We start from the raw sequence: 16,282 nt of genomic DNA on the forward strand, positions 1-16,282 counted from the left end.
GTGCTACTACTAGGCTTACATCCCAAAGAAATACTAAAGAAGGGAAAGGGACCTGTATGTGCCAAAATGTTTGTGGCAGCCCTTTTTGTAGTGGCTAGAAACTGGAAAATGAATGGATGCCCATCAATTGGAGAATGGGTGGGTAAATTATGATATATGAATGTTATGGAATATTATTGTTCTGTAAGAAATGACCAGCAGGAAGAATACAGAGAGGCTTGGAGAGATTTACATGAACTGATGCTGAGTGAAATGAGCAGAACCAGGAGATCATTATACATTTCAACAACAATACAGTATGAGGATGTATTCTGATGGAAGTGGATATCTTCAACAAAGAGAAGATTTAACTCAGATCCAATTGATCAATGATGGACAGAATCAGCTAAACCCAGAGAAGGAACACTGGGAAATGATTATAAACTGTTTGCATTTTTGTTTTTTTCTTCCCAGGTTATTTTTACCTTCTGAATCCAATTCTTCCTTTGCAACAAAAACAAAAAATTCGGTTCTGCACACATATATTGTATCTATGATATACTATAAAATATTTAATATGTATGGGATTGCTTGCCATCTAGGAGAGGGGGTGAAGGGAAGGAGGGGAAAATTCAGAACAGAAGGGAGTGCAAGGGGTAATGTTGTAAAAAAAATACCTATCCATATGTACTGTCAAAAATGTTATAATTATAAAATTAATTTTAAAAAATCATCCAGCCTATTTTTCTTCTCTCCTTTTAATAAGAATATCATAAAACTGTCATTTTTTTCTAATATTTTAAATATTATTTCTCTAGTACTTTGCTAACTAAAAATAAAAAATAAAATTCAGCTTAGTCTGGAATGACTTGGTTTTTTATTGGACTTGTTTTGATCTATTGTGCCTTGTGACTTCTCTTAAGGATTCACAAATCAGAATTTAATAATTTACCTTGTAATTATGGGTTTTTTTTTGCTTTTATTCCTTCCCACATGGTTTCCTCATTTTATTTAGAAGTCTAGGCACATCTGCTTCACAAACACACAAAAGATAAATCAAACACTTAAATGCTAATAGTTGGTCTTCAAACATCATATCCAATGATGGCATCCTTGACTATAGTCTTGCTCACATACAATCACATGCACACTTTAGTGGAGAGCAAATTATTTAGCAGAACTTCCTTAATTGTGAATTCAAAGTTTGTGTGATCCAATTTTATTCATTTTTAGATAATCAGGGTAAGAATTTACTCCAGTTCTAGTCTAATACCCCATCATGACATCAAAGTGATAGTGGAGATTTGAAGGTTATGCCAGTGATGTATCAATTCAAGTCTCAGTTAAAAATTCCATTTTCTACAGGAAGCTTTACTTAATATCACTTAATTCCAATGCCTTCTCTATGTTGAGTGTTTCAAATTTTTTCTTTATATAGCTTGTTTGTATAACAATTGTTTGCACATTTTCTTTCCCATTAGTATGAAGTCCTTCAGATCAGGTACTGTCTTTCCTCCAATAACTCAACTTACTATAATCAAAGACCCATCAAATCCTGAATGACCAAAGTGAACATTGAACACTTTGGTCTATTGAGAAGAGGCAGTGTAAAAACTTTATAAAGAAATTAGCAGACGATAGTACCATTTACCAGATAATTTTAGTTAAAATTATAAATTCCTTATATATCAAAAAATGATATAATAAAAGAAACATTTAAGTGTGTATTTGTCATATGTGCATATATATAATATGCATATAATATATGTATATGTATACACACATATACTCAGTCACAACTCCAACTACACCATTTAAGAAACTTTAGTAGCTTTGTGTCATCTCCAAGCTAAAATACATATTAGACTTTGCATATTTGAGAAGCCTTTATAATCTGGCCCCAACTTTCTGATAGATTTTACATTATTTGAGTATGGTATAATGCAAAGAAAGCTAGATTTTGAGTCAGAGGATCTGTGTTTGCTTTCTATCTTTATTATTAATATCTTTGTCAGTTAGCTTTTCTGTGGCTCAGTTTTCTCATTTTTCGAATGAGGATAGTGGCATAGATGCTCTTTATAGTTCATTCCAGGTCTAGATACATGGTGTTATATATTTATAATCATGAATTCAATGCTCCAACTAAATTGCTAATTCTTCCTCAAATTCAATACACATTAAAGGATATCTTTAATGTTCAATATGAGAGGTATTCCAGATATAATACTGAGCAAGAGATGAAACTCCATTGAAAGCTTTACTTCCCTTTACTTATAACTCTTTCTTTCTGTATGTATATATACACACATATACCTTTGTATATGTATGCATGTGCATGTGTGTGTTTAAATGCATGCATTATTATCTTGTGTGTGTGTGTGTGTATGTGTGTGTGTGGCAATTGAGGTTAAGTGATTTGCCCAAGGTCACACAACTAGGAAAGGTTAAGTGTCTGAGGTATGATTTGAACTCCTGTCTCCAGAACTGGTTCTATCCACTGTATCATTTAGCTGCCAGATGCAAGTATGTATTATTTCCTATCTTACTGGTGTCTTTAATACCAATTTACTTTCAGGACAACATTACTTCCTTAAGGATTTTTATACTTGAATCTCTAATGCCAAGCATAATATTAACATACTAGGTATTTGGTAAATATTTTTATTAAAGCTTTTTATTTTCAAAACATATGCACAGAAAATTTATCAATGTTGATTGCATAGCCTTGTATTCCAAATTTCCCCCTCCTTTTTCCAACCCCTACCCTAGATGGCAAGTAATCCAATATATGCTATACGTGTTCAAATAAATGTTAAGTCTCATATATGTAAACATATTTATACAATTATCTTGTTGCACAAGAAAAATCAGATCAAAAAGGAAAGAAAATAAGTAAAACAAAATGCAAACAAACAACTAAAAGAGTGAGAATGTTATGTTGTAAGTATTTGATAATTTGAACTGATTTCCTATGAGTTCTGAAATGGAAGTCAACAATCTTCTAAAGATATACAAAGATAAGTTCATATCATCATATATATCTTAAATTTATGTTTTGATGAAAAAAACTGTTAAATTAAAAGTACTATCAAAGTATGTTTTTTTTTATTAGTCTATCCTCCAGAATATGTTTACTTAATTAAAATTTTCAGTCTTAAGCTGAGTATTTTAATTATTCTGGCTGACAATATGAAATCAGACCTTTAAACAGACTTTAAAAATAGAAAACTTTTAAAAACAATTTTTTGTGTGTACGGATATGTGACTATGCTTTTATTTAGTCATGGAATCTGATCAAAAGATTTAGGATAAGGCAAAAAAAAAAAAACCCTTTTATTCAAGCAGTTAGTTTTGTGAGCTAATTAATATGTAAACAACCTTCTACAAGAGACCTTTCCTAACCCCTCTACTTACTAGTGCTTTTGTTTCCAAAGTGACCATTTATTAAATTTCTTTGTATTTTAGACATACAAAAATTTAAAGATAGAAGGATTTTAGATATCTTCGAGCACAATTCCCTCTTTTACAATGGAAGAAACTGAGTTTGCAAGAGGTTAAGGGATATGTCCAAGTCACACTGTTATTAAGTGCTTGAAGAATGATCTCCATCTCATCTCCAAATCCAGAACTCTCTTGCCTGAACTGATTCTCATATTGTCTCTTTATGATGTGAATTCCTTGAAAATAGGAATAATTTTTGATTTTTTTCTCTATTCCCAGAACTTAGCACAATGCTTGGCTAAAAGTAAGGATTTTATTAATGATTTTTTAATTAATTGATTGTAATTTTTTTCATTGTTGAAGAAGGCAGATAGGGGGTGTCATTGATAGAATGCTGGACCTAAAGTAATAATGACCTGCTCAGATACTTACTAGCTATGTGATCCTAGAAAGTCATTTAGCATGGCACAGACTATGGCCTAATCTGCAAAATGAATAAAATAGTACCAGCAACCTCCCAGAGTTGTTTTGAGAATAAAATAAAAAATATTCATAGGACATTTTACAAACCTTAAAGATGTAGACATATATCTTTATATATAAATATATATACATACATATATATTTATATATCTTCATATATATTTACATCTATACTTTATATGTTTATATCTATTTAGATATATCTAATATCTCCCACTCTGTTAGTTTATCTTTCTATTTATAGAGCATACTATATATAAATTCTGTCTATTAGGAGTACAAACATTTATGTGTTGTGGTATCACATGATAAAGTGTTTTATTTGACAAAATTGGTTGGACAACTGTCTCCATGAATATAAAAAACCAAGAAGGATTAAATTAATAATTTCCTCTCAAAGATAACTTAAGTATCATACAGATATGCTAATTAACTTGGAATGTGGGTGTCTTCATGTTTATGAATATGAATGAGCATAGAAAATTACTACCTATAGTTTTAAGTATTGTTCTTTTGACAAGCCAGGAACATATAAAAATGACATTTAAAAATTTCTATTGGTGTAGATTACTATAGAAAGCTAATGTCTATTCTGTACTTGTCTTTTTTATGAGCATTTATAATAGTCAGATTCTCCTTCAATGCTTAATTATTCTCCAGTATTAATTTAGGGATACAGAGAGGCATTAACTCTTTCAAGTCATTATGGTACCATATAAGTAATTGTATATTGGTAAACTTTAACAATAGGCTGTTGGGAAAGAGATATATTCATAATATACTTTTAAATTTAATATGAATGATTAAAATGTACTTCATCCCTTTTTAAAGTCTAAACAATTCATGAAACAATAAATCCAGCTGTAATTTGTACCATTTTCCAATTTCTGAGGTGTAAATGCTCATGCTGAAAATTTAACAACCAATATTCACTTCCCTTGCTTATAATAAAAATAATGCTAGTTTACATTTTTGCAGTGATCAAAAGTTTGTAAAATAAATTGCTCCAACCTCAAAATGTGAGTATTATAAGCATTACTGAGTAACTTTCTAGATGAGCAAAGATAATTGATTTTTTTATGATCATATAGCTGATAAGCATCAAAGTCAAGGCTCAAAACTTAAATCTTTTAATCATAAGATCAGTCTGATTTCTACTATCACCCAAGAAAACTACATCAACTATAGACTACATGATCAACTAGAGAGGTCTGAAAGAATTAAAAAGTCTCCTTCTCTCTGTGTCATTCTACTTAAATTAAAAAACAAAAACAAAAACAAAACTAAGGAAGTTAATAGGGAGAAAAATTAGTAACAGATAATTTATTGCTAACCTTTCTATTGTCAGATTTTGATTATAGTTATATAAAAATACTATTATGGACATTAAAGTGAAGATAAATGATTCAATATAAACTATATATTTGAAGAAAAAACCCTAGCAATTTCTGGTTTTAATCTGAGGTAATTTAAAAGATTTAATTCAATTCAATATCTCCCAATCTCTTAAACTACAGAGACAATATCATTGACTTTCTGACCCATAATTTATGCTTAAACACATAATTGTGCTTTTATTATAATAATAATCATAAAGACAAGAAATAGGAAGAAAAATTTTAATTGGATATAAAAAAGATTATCCAAAGTCTCAATAATTATTCATGTTAGTAAAATATAATTGTACTTTAAGATACATTTTTTAATCTCACCTAATTTTCATGTACACAATTTCCAGTTTCTGCAGCACCATTTAACTAGAAATTCAAAATAAATTACCTAAACCCTTTAATATACCTGTCAAATTGTTGTAAAATCAATTTATGTCTGTGTTACATGACTCGTTTTCATAGAAAGTTTTATGATCTACATTCTTTTCTTTGTGTTAAATCGTTCACAAAGAGCACACATTTTAGAAGGACAGTAGAACTGAAGCATATGAAATTTTTATTGTAATCACAACATATTTTTTTCCTATTTCAATGCATTAGTGGGAAAAAGCTTTGAACTTATCAGCATTCTGACAAATAATTTTAGAAATAAAGGAATAAAATCTGTCAAGTTTATATTTTACATTCACAAAAGTTGGAAAAGATTTGGGCAGATAATTACATTGAAAATTTTCCTTCTACATCATTCCAGAGTTTTTTAATAAGATGACAGAACACTATAGGATAAGAACTTGAACTTTCTAGGTTTTTTGCTTATTTTGTTTAACTTAGGAAATAATTGGGTGAGCATGTTTAAAAGAAGACAAATAATACTTAAACATGCATAGTTATATACTACATGTACATATATAACATATAAAAGCATGTATATATATATAGTGTATTGTGGTATATATGTGTGTATAAACACTTTAATTTCTTTAGAGTGAAATGGAAAGGCTTATGATGGAGATTAGGATATATACTATCATTAAGAAAGAACTCTATAGAAGTGACATAAGAAATGTCATCAGAGAAAACTATGACCAGAAAATGAGGTGGGTCCATGGCAATGGGAAAGTGAAAGATTCCTGCAGAGATAGCCTGTAAGGTCCATTATTATCTACGTAATATAAAGAAATGTAGAGCAAGGCCACACTTTCATGTTAGGTAATCATCCTTTGAAGAATAGTGGAGAAAATGGACAAAAGGCACTCAGAATGAGGTGTGGATAGGTTGCAATCTATACCTCTGAAGGCATTTCAGACATGACAGATTATACAGATCCTAAGTACTGCAGTGTCCTTTCTCTGCCCACCACATTTTATCCTCATGTTAACAAGCACTAGCTGATTCTCACTCTTCTAATTTCTTGGGATGAAGGCTCAAAGGACAAAGATGGGTAAAACACAGGTACAAGAACAAAGAAGGATGGGGGTGTCTTTATATGAATATGTATACATGTGTAACATATTTAAAATGGCACAATATACATGTAAAACATGGTATATACTTATATATTTATATATGCTATTATAGTTCAGTCATCTTAATTGTATATGATTCTCTGTGATCCCATTTAGGATTTTCTTGGTAGAGATACTAGAATGCTTTGCCATTTTCTTTTCCAGCTCATTTTACAGATGAAGAAACTGAAGTAACTAGGGTCAAGTGACTTGCCCAGGGTCACATAGCTAGCAACTGTATGAGACTAGATCTGAACTAATAGAAATAAGTTTTCCTGTCTTCAGGAAATATATTTCACTGAAAATAAAATATTGAAATATACACACATATACACACCTCAATTTGCACAGTGAGTCCATCAACTTTCTACATGGAAATACGTAGCTTTTTAGAATACAAGCCCGCCTTCACACAATGATTATCAGGATATGCAATAATATCCATATATTGTATGCATTGCTGAGTTTCTAAACATTTTTTTTGTGTTGTCTGCTAGCTTTTGTGTCTTGTCTTTCTTTGGCTTCCACAAAATTTCCTTTAAAATTCCCATTTCTTATGCTGACTGCAACCTGTGATACAATGAAACTGTGATGGGGAAAATCTGAATATGAAAATGTAACTGTATACAGAAATAAAGATACAGTGTTTTCAGTTCAGGTCCATGTATTTCCTGAAACCAATTTGCAGATTTCTTATAGGTTCCTAGATCCCAAGATAAGAATGCTTGATTTAGACTAACCCCATTATTTAACAGCTGGTGAAAATGAGCCTCAGAGAGGGAAGGGACTTGCTTACATTCTTAAAATCATACAAAAGTAACTAGTTGGATTGATATTTGAATCAATATCTTATGACTAGAATTTTAATGATCTTTTTAATATTATTCTGTCCATTGTATGTCCTTAATGTCCATTTTAACTTGATTCACTACATTTTGTGTGTGTGTGTGTGTGTGTGTGTGTGTGTGTGTGTGTATGTGTGTGTGTGTATGAGGGTGATGTGATGTGGGAATAGGTTGTATTTTGTAAGTTTGTCATAACCTTGACATGAAAAAAAATGGGTATTTGCTTTAGGTTATCTTTACTTTTGGAGGAATTTTACTTTTGTTCTAAAGCCCACATTTCCTTCCCAGACAAATTTTACTTCATGCCTGATCTCCTGATTCTTCCCACTCTTCATTTAACTATTTTTTGCCCCACAAAAAAATACTAATCATGATTCTGATCTACTTCATCTTTCAAAGAATCAAGTAGAATTCCTTCTACTAGCTTGTTTTCCAGATATTGGCTAGGGTCAGAAGAAGTGATTTTATCTTTCCTTAATACCAGGCCCATACTAATGAATTTTTTAAAATACTGCAATACTGAAGTTTAATACTTGATCTATATAATGTAAAACAGGTTCTCCAAATCTCTGTTATTAGAGATGACAAGTGTTCTATATTCAGGTGGCATGAAAGGTGGTAGAAGCATTTCTGTTTGTTGACTGTTATTAGCAAAGGAACCTAATTCAGCATTTACTTCCATGAGACTACATTTTCCACTCTGTTAACACTTCTCAGCCTGTTCCCAAAAACAAATGCAAGAATTGAGGTTAAATGATTTTCCGCATGCTATCCCATTAGCCAATAGCAGCCGTAGAAATATTCAGTTTCTCCTAGTTGTTTTAACTGAGTCACTTCCCAACTGCAAAAAGGTACAATCTAGCCTGTTGCTACTTATCACTGATGATCACTTTCTACTTTGTAAACCTCATATCTGCAATTGATAGTATGAATTGGTTAAGTCTCCAATGCTTCCTTTAGATCTGTGAAAATAATGGAACATTTTCCCCAAAAGAAGCATATAAACAATAAAATGAAATGATGTTTTGCCACAACATTTTTTATATCAAATCATTACTGGGCATTCTCATTATTTCTTTTTTCAAAATGTTATTTATTCATGAGCCTTATAAATTTCCAAGATGCCTCAATGTTAGCTCATGAATTGTAGCTAATGACTATTTAAATTAGCAGTTCCCTTCAGACGATAATCTCAGAGTGAATTACGAATGCCAGGTTAGACTAAGAAAATGCATTCTAAGAGTTCATTTTCCCCAAAGAAAATCATACTGACTGTCTTCACAGCCCAACCAATCATTTACTTCTTGACTAGGGTACAAACTGGCATTTGATTTAATTTACTCCTAAAAAGTGAATCCTATTTCTGTAAATTGACAAGAAACACCCAATGCAGAATAAATAACAACAACAATACGTTTGGCATGTCTTTAAAGAAATACTCACGTTTTACTTTTTTTTTCTAGTTAGATAATCAATGGCACTGACATTCAGCATCTGCTTCCTTAAGCAGACCTTAAATCATTAAGCTCATTTAAAATTATTCCCCTTTCCTCTCCAGAAATTTCTTTCACTGTCACTCTTTTTGTCTAGCTTTACAAATTTGTGACAATTCTTCATAATCCAGGAATCTAATCTCTATTCCCTATCTGATTGTCCAATGTTTATCATCTTTACTTAGCAGATCATAATATTATGACTTTGTCACTATCCAGCAATAAAATTAGGTCGGTGAAAGACAGTTAGATTAAAATATAAATTAATCTTATTTGTACCATTAGAAATATTCTTGATGGTCAGTCACCTTTTCCATTACTGTCCGGTCTGTTATGACACAAATCACGGGTTGTTCCATTTTAAAACACTTTTATCTTTTCCCAATGTAAATATCTTTGAGAATTCATTATCAGCACTCCTATTTTAAAGAATCAGGAATATCTAGTAATCTAAATGTATACCAGATATATATCAAATACTTATAAGGAAGCCCAGTTTCCATTTTGTTGTATGCTAACAGTATGTCAGAAAAAAATTTAAAAATAAGATTTTTTTTTTATGAATCTAGACAACTTTTAAATGAAATAAGTAATCAAGGCTAGACATTTGACTGATGAATGCCATTGGGATATGCAATTTATTCTATAAAAATACCATTTAAAAAATTAATTTCTATTTGTATAATAGAATGTTACACATATAAAATATTCATTTAAATGTTTATATATATATATATACATATATGTATATATATAATTTGTTCATATATTATTTTGCTTTAAAATTATTATTCCTTCAAATCAGAGCTGTGATTTCATTGGTAAAGATAAAGAGGAAACTCACTGTACCAATGCAATTAGCCATATTCTTTGTAATGTGTGGAGGGTGTTAGAGAGTTCTAGTCAAGAGATAGTAAAAAAAAGTTAATTGTGTCCAGGGTAATAAAACCAATATGTGTTGAAGGTGGATCTAGAGTGAAAATCTTTCTGAATCTAAGACCAATGATCTATTCATTATAACATGGTGCCTCTTTGTATGAATATTTTTTCCCCTCTAAACCAGGAATGTCATATTTTTGGTTATCAAAAATACTTACTGAGTAGCTAACTCCATATAAAGTTTGCATTTGTTCTTTGGGCTAAGATAAATCACGTAAAATTTAATTACTGAAGGAGACATTCTGAGGAAAATGTACATGCTTAAGAGTAGAGCTCAATGATTAGATGCTTGTGAATACATATCACTTCAAAATAAAGTAGGCCAGTGGTTTGTGATAAACATGAATCATTCTAGTGGTCTTTCTGCACATATCTACTTATTGGAACAGATTTTTCTTGAATTTACAACTTTTGCAAAAAAGCCCAATAACAAATTTTATCAATTACTTGGTAAACTACTACTGGAGAAAGTTCTTTTTAATGAACTTCTGAGTTTGAAATTCTGACACTAGTTATGTGGTGTGAGTAAAGCCAATTATTCTCTCAAATCTTCAAGTGAGTCTCTAAGTCTTATCCACTAAATAATAGAAAGTTTACAACTCAGTCTTCCTGGAAAGGATTTTTGATCAGGCTAGTAATATTTCTGGACTACTGAAATATCAGTTTGGTTTTGTTTTCCATGAACTTTATTTTAGCAATTGAAAAATCAGTGTAACATATCAACCAATAAATATATATATATTATCAGAATTTTAAAAACATATTTCTTAATGAAATGGAAATTACTCATGAAAAGCCAATATTAAATAAAAATATATGTCCTGGAAATTTTATATAAGCTTATGATTGTGAGCTAACTTATGCAAGGGTTTCCCAGACTCCAAGTCTAGCATTCTAGTTACCTCACTAGCTAACTGCCATTATTTAATTTACTGTATCAACTTCTATTACTTCTAAAAATTATGTTAATTGTATTATTTTTTCAAAGCACACAGAAATTTTTTAAAATATTGATTTAAAAAAAGCCATTGCATATAAATTGATAAGGCAAAAACAATAAAATCCATTGATTTCAATTGTTATACTCTCATTATAAAGAATATCTTATAGAATAAGCCTTTTAAAAATAATCCTGTCCAGGAGAACTATATCTAATCCTCTCCTAGAAATAGCAGAAGAATAAAAAATCACCCATTTTGTACAATGTCTTCTTTTAGTTTGTTGTAATTTAATCATTTTTTCAGTCATGTCCAACTTTTTATGACCCCAGTTCAGTTTCTTGGCAAAGATACTGAAGTAGTTTGCCCTTTACTTCTTCAATTTATTTTAAAGATAAGGAAAATTAGACAAATAAGATGAAGTGATTTATCCAGGTATTCCTGAGTCCAGCATGGCATTTTATACCCTGAGCTACCTACCTACACTCATGATATAAAGTAACACCATGTCTTCTTTTCATTCAGAGGGAAATTAAAGAAAATTTGTTAAGTGTGTTTGGATAGACCTCAAAGTGCTATAACATTCAGATCTAATTTTGAAAATCATGTAAAAGTTCTGCTTTTCATTTAAACCATATGAATTCTTTAATTTCAGAATGATCTGGCAATCTTGTAACAAATAGTTTCCTTAGCAGGCTTTTTTGCATGTTCACCTTAAGGTCTGGCCAAATATAATAGCTAAGTTTATAGTCGCATTTCACCACTAGTTTCAACCTTAGGAAACACTGGCTAAGAAAAATATATCTAATATTTTCAAAGTATTTAAAAAGTTGAACTTTGATCCCTAAATGGTTTCACTGATGATTTCCATATGCATATTTTAAAAACCTGAATCCACCTGGAATGTACATTTTAAAGGCAGGAAGAATATTTTTAATGTGTATTTTTTTATGGTAACCAAGCAGAGAGAAATGCAGACTATTTTGGAAAGAGTAAAAATGCCTGCTTACATTTAAATGTTTCTGGAGGTTTAGAGGGTTCATATGGCCTCCACAGGGGAGAACAAGAGCATAATTTGTCAGAAAGTCTATCTAATCCACAGGGTTGACTGATTGAAAAGCCACCCTTAAGTAGCAAACTAAGTCAGATGTGATCATAGATAGAGTGCTGGGACCTCATTTCAAAATCTGCTTCTGATAATTACTATGTGTATGATCCTGGGAAAGTCACTTTAATCACATTTCCTCATCTGTGAAATGAACAGGATGGGCTCAGTGGTCTTGAAGTTTTTTTACAGCTCTAAATCTGTGATCCCATAAAATAAAATCTTGAAAGTATTTGACTGAAATTTTCAAACATGTCCTGTGCTTTCTGAAATACAGTTATTTAATATAACATTTCAAGAATCTCTGGGGCCTTCCAACTTTCATCATCAATTACTCACAGGTATGCTAAGTCATTCATGTTGGAAGCAGTCACATCAGAGGAGTCTTCCCTCCCCAGTGTCTCATTTATGTGTTTCGCAGCACAATCCACAACTTCCCAAAGAAGCAAGGGGTAGGGAAATCAAAATAGTAATTTCTCTTGATTTTGGAATGCAACAAAAACAAGGGGAGAGGTGTGAAAGTCAAGGTAGAGAAGTGGGGACAATTTATATGGCTGGTTGGCTAATTCTGCAGAAACAGCTGTGGGATTGGGGCAACTAGGAGGATGGGGGACTTGAGGTACTCAATCTTTTTATCTCACCAATTTCAGCTTCCTTTAAGTCCCATCCCTATTCCTTAAAATATAACTACTCTTGTTAAATTGTCTTGAGAAGTTTTAATGATGAGAAAATTTAAAAATTATTCTGTAAATCTTTCCCTCAATCTTTCTCAGATATTGGAATTAGGCATTTGGAAAGACTGATTTTGGTACTCAGAGTCAGCACTTTGGCTAGGGCTTGGTAGGACCTAAGGCAAAAGATGTCTTATAATATAATTATTTTTACAATATAACTGCCACTCCAATATACTTGCAAACAGCTGCTAAGTATATTTATTTATCTACACCTAAACCTATCCACTCTTGAGCAGAAACTTTAGTGAAGTTATCTACAATGAAAAATTTATTTTAGTGGGGGTTTTTATGAAGCTTTTTGCCTTGGAATGTGGAAAAACATTTTCTGAGAGATTTCTGTGTAAAAAGGAATGATTTTGAAATTGATATTAGAAAACTAGAGAAAATTGCTTTCAAGGTATTCAAAGCAGAAGTTAGGACCATATGGAGGGTGAGGAATGGAGGAAGGGGGCCTAACAACATTACGTAAAGTATTTGGTAGTTAAAATATCAGTAGTGATCTGGTTGCATTTAAATCTCATAGCAGTAGATAAATTGTCTGTGGCTGCTGCATAGGAGAAGCAGCGACCTCTTAATTTACATCTAGGAGAAAATCCCAATATTTTCCTCCCTAGTTCTAATCAACCCACTAGGAAATAAGATGTATTACATATCACTTTAGGAAATTTTCAAACTTTATATGATTCATTCAATTAGGTCAATAATTGGGATTATTAACTTTACTTATATAGTCTAGGACAATTCAAAAAGTAGGAGGCAAAGTAAAAGTGAGAAACATGGTGTTTGCAAAGAGAGGATTTATTATTCTAAGTCAAAATTTGTTAGCTCTAGAAGGAAATACAAAATTTTGTATTTAAACATGAATATTAAAAAATTGATCCACTACAAATATGCTTCACCCTTCATTTCCCCATATCCATAGCATAAAATAATAGTTCTTAGCTAGAACTTATTTATAATATTATGCATTCATATTAATTTGTTATAGTTAAAGACTAATTCAGAAGATAGTTGCCTTTTGAAGGTCAAAAGACATATTTTTAGATAGAATTAACAGATATTCCTCCCTCCATGCCCAAAGAATTAGTGTAGGAAAGAAAGGACTAACATGTACCATTTGCAATTTCACTATTTCATTTCATATTTGCATAATTTAAATAAATATCAAAAGTATTAGTGGTTTTTTGAATTTGTTAATTTTCAAAAATACAAGCCTAGAATTCCTAGACCCTAGAACTTAATTATCCTTCTGTGAGATATATGCCAAAATATGATTTATAAATCTTCTTGAAATGATTTTCAACAATTCCTATGTTTTGTTTAGACCAGTTCTATGCTTCCTCCCCCCACTCTTGGATTTACAGACCAAAAAACTTTTAAAAGAAAACCATCAAAAGGCACACAACAGGCCATTTTAAATGTTTCATCTGGGGTTATGCATACTATATTAATGAAACATAAACTGCCAGGTTCTACTGGCTGTAAAGGCTTATAGTATTGATTTGAGAACAGATTATGTATCTATCATCCTAAATTCAGGGGGAAAGAGACTTATTAGAGGAGGTTAGGGGAAAAAAGCTCAACAGAGAAGGTTAGTCAATAGATTATGACTGTTTTGAGGAGTATTTGGGCCACAATAATAATTTCTTAAGGCATGGAGAAATTATGACCTAGGCTAAGGAAGTACTCACACCAGTAAGCTCACAGATCATTGTTTTAACCCCTTTATTCAACAGACAAGGAAACTGAAACCAAGAAAATTAAGGTTAGTTGTTTCAGTCATACCTAACTCTTCATGACCCTATCTAGAGTTTTCTTGACAAAGATCCTGGAGTGGTTTGCCATTTCCTTCTGCTCAGGAAATTGTTTTGGAAAACTGAGACAAACTGGATAAAATGCTCGCTTAGGGTCACACAGCTAGAGAGTGAGGCCAAATTTGAGTCTAGATAGATGAGTCTTCTCACTTCAGGCCTGACACTAAGCACTGTACCACCTCTTTTTATAGATTGATACCAAAGTCAGGAAAGTTAAGTGAAGTGCTTAGTCATACAAGGATGAAGAAGGAAGGGGGCATTAGAAATGGGATTTAAACCTAACCCCTCTGACTGCCAAGTCAATTCTCATTTAATAGAAGTATTGTCTAAAAATCATCAAGATCTACAATTACCCAAGGAAATATCAAAATAACTTGAACATAATAGAAGGAACATAAGAACAACCATAAGGAGGAATTAGTGTCAAGTTTTTACATAAGCAAAAAAGTAAAAAAAAAAAAAACAAAAAAACAAATGAATAAGTGGACGACAAAAGTAAATAAGTAAATGAATGGACAAAGAAATAAATAATAAAATCTGAAAGGTAATGGAATGTGGCTTCAATTTTTTTAATATCCTGGTTGTATCACTCCAGGCAAGTCATTTAACCTCTCAATGCTCCTAAGCAATTCCTAAACAAAATTAAATAGAGCAGGGATATAGCATAGAAGTTCTTAACCTTTTTTGCAAATCACAGACACTTCGGGCAGTCTAGTAAAGCATGAAATTAATGCATGAAATTAAATTAATAAGATTATAAGAGAATCCAATTAGGTTGAAATATGGTTATCAAAATATTACTTTTCTGAAAGTTCAAAAACCTCAAGTTAGTCCAATGATTATTCCAGTCTACACTAATGAAATAATAGGCCTATAGTGAGGAGAAAATTTATTTACACTTGTGTAATACTAATGAGGATTTTATTGGTAATTATTTCTTTAGAAGCTCTGCAATTCTCAGTTTCTTTTTCTCTCTCACTTCTTTCACTCTCTGTCTTTGTGTGTATGTCTCTGTCTTTCTGTCTCTCTTCCCCCTCCATGTTTGTCCCTGTCCCTAAGTCTGTCTCTCATACACACAGTTATTTCCTTGATTTTTTTTCAACTTGTATTTTCTCTCCCACGTTATTGTTATGTTTCTTGAATAATGTAAAGAACACATCCAGATGTTTCATTGACACCTCAGTAATTATTTAGATAATCAATCATATTATCTTTTTCTAAAAACCTCTATCTCCTCTTGACTTCATTACTTATTTCAATGGTACAAATATTTCCTCTTCAATGATCAAACACTTGGCCTCTCTTACCTCTAATTTATTTATCAAATCTTATAATTTCTAGCTCTTCCACATCTTTTAGGTTCATACCCCCTTTTATTTTTCACTGTTGAAATTTTTATTAATAGCTTATCCAGTACAGCAAATTCCATAATTTTACTGTTATTAAGAAAAATGATTTGAGAAAATCAAAGTAATAATTTATCTCAATAATTCAATTAAGAACTCTTATGTTTTAAGAATGATAAGGTTAAAGTCCAAAACTGTTAATTGCCATACCCATGTTAGGTGTACTTTATACTTTATTTGTGATACCAGTATAGCACAGATTGAGGTGA

General features: G+C 31.3%; 1 protein-coding gene across 1 annotated transcript in view; it reads right to left on the minus strand.

Annotated features, from left to right (window-relative positions):
- KCNQ5 (potassium voltage-gated channel subfamily Q member 5) overlaps positions 1-16,282 on the minus strand; it is a 628,906-nt gene that overhangs the window by 520,860 nt on the left and 91,764 nt on the right. The gene's annotated exons all lie outside the window — the stretch shown is intronic.

This window comes from Sminthopsis crassicaudata, chromosome 4 (genome assembly GCF_048593235.1).
Source record: "Sminthopsis crassicaudata isolate SCR6 chromosome 4, ASM4859323v1, whole genome shotgun sequence".
In the NCBI taxonomy this organism is placed as follows: Eukaryota; Metazoa; Chordata; class Mammalia; order Dasyuromorphia; family Dasyuridae; genus Sminthopsis; species Sminthopsis crassicaudata.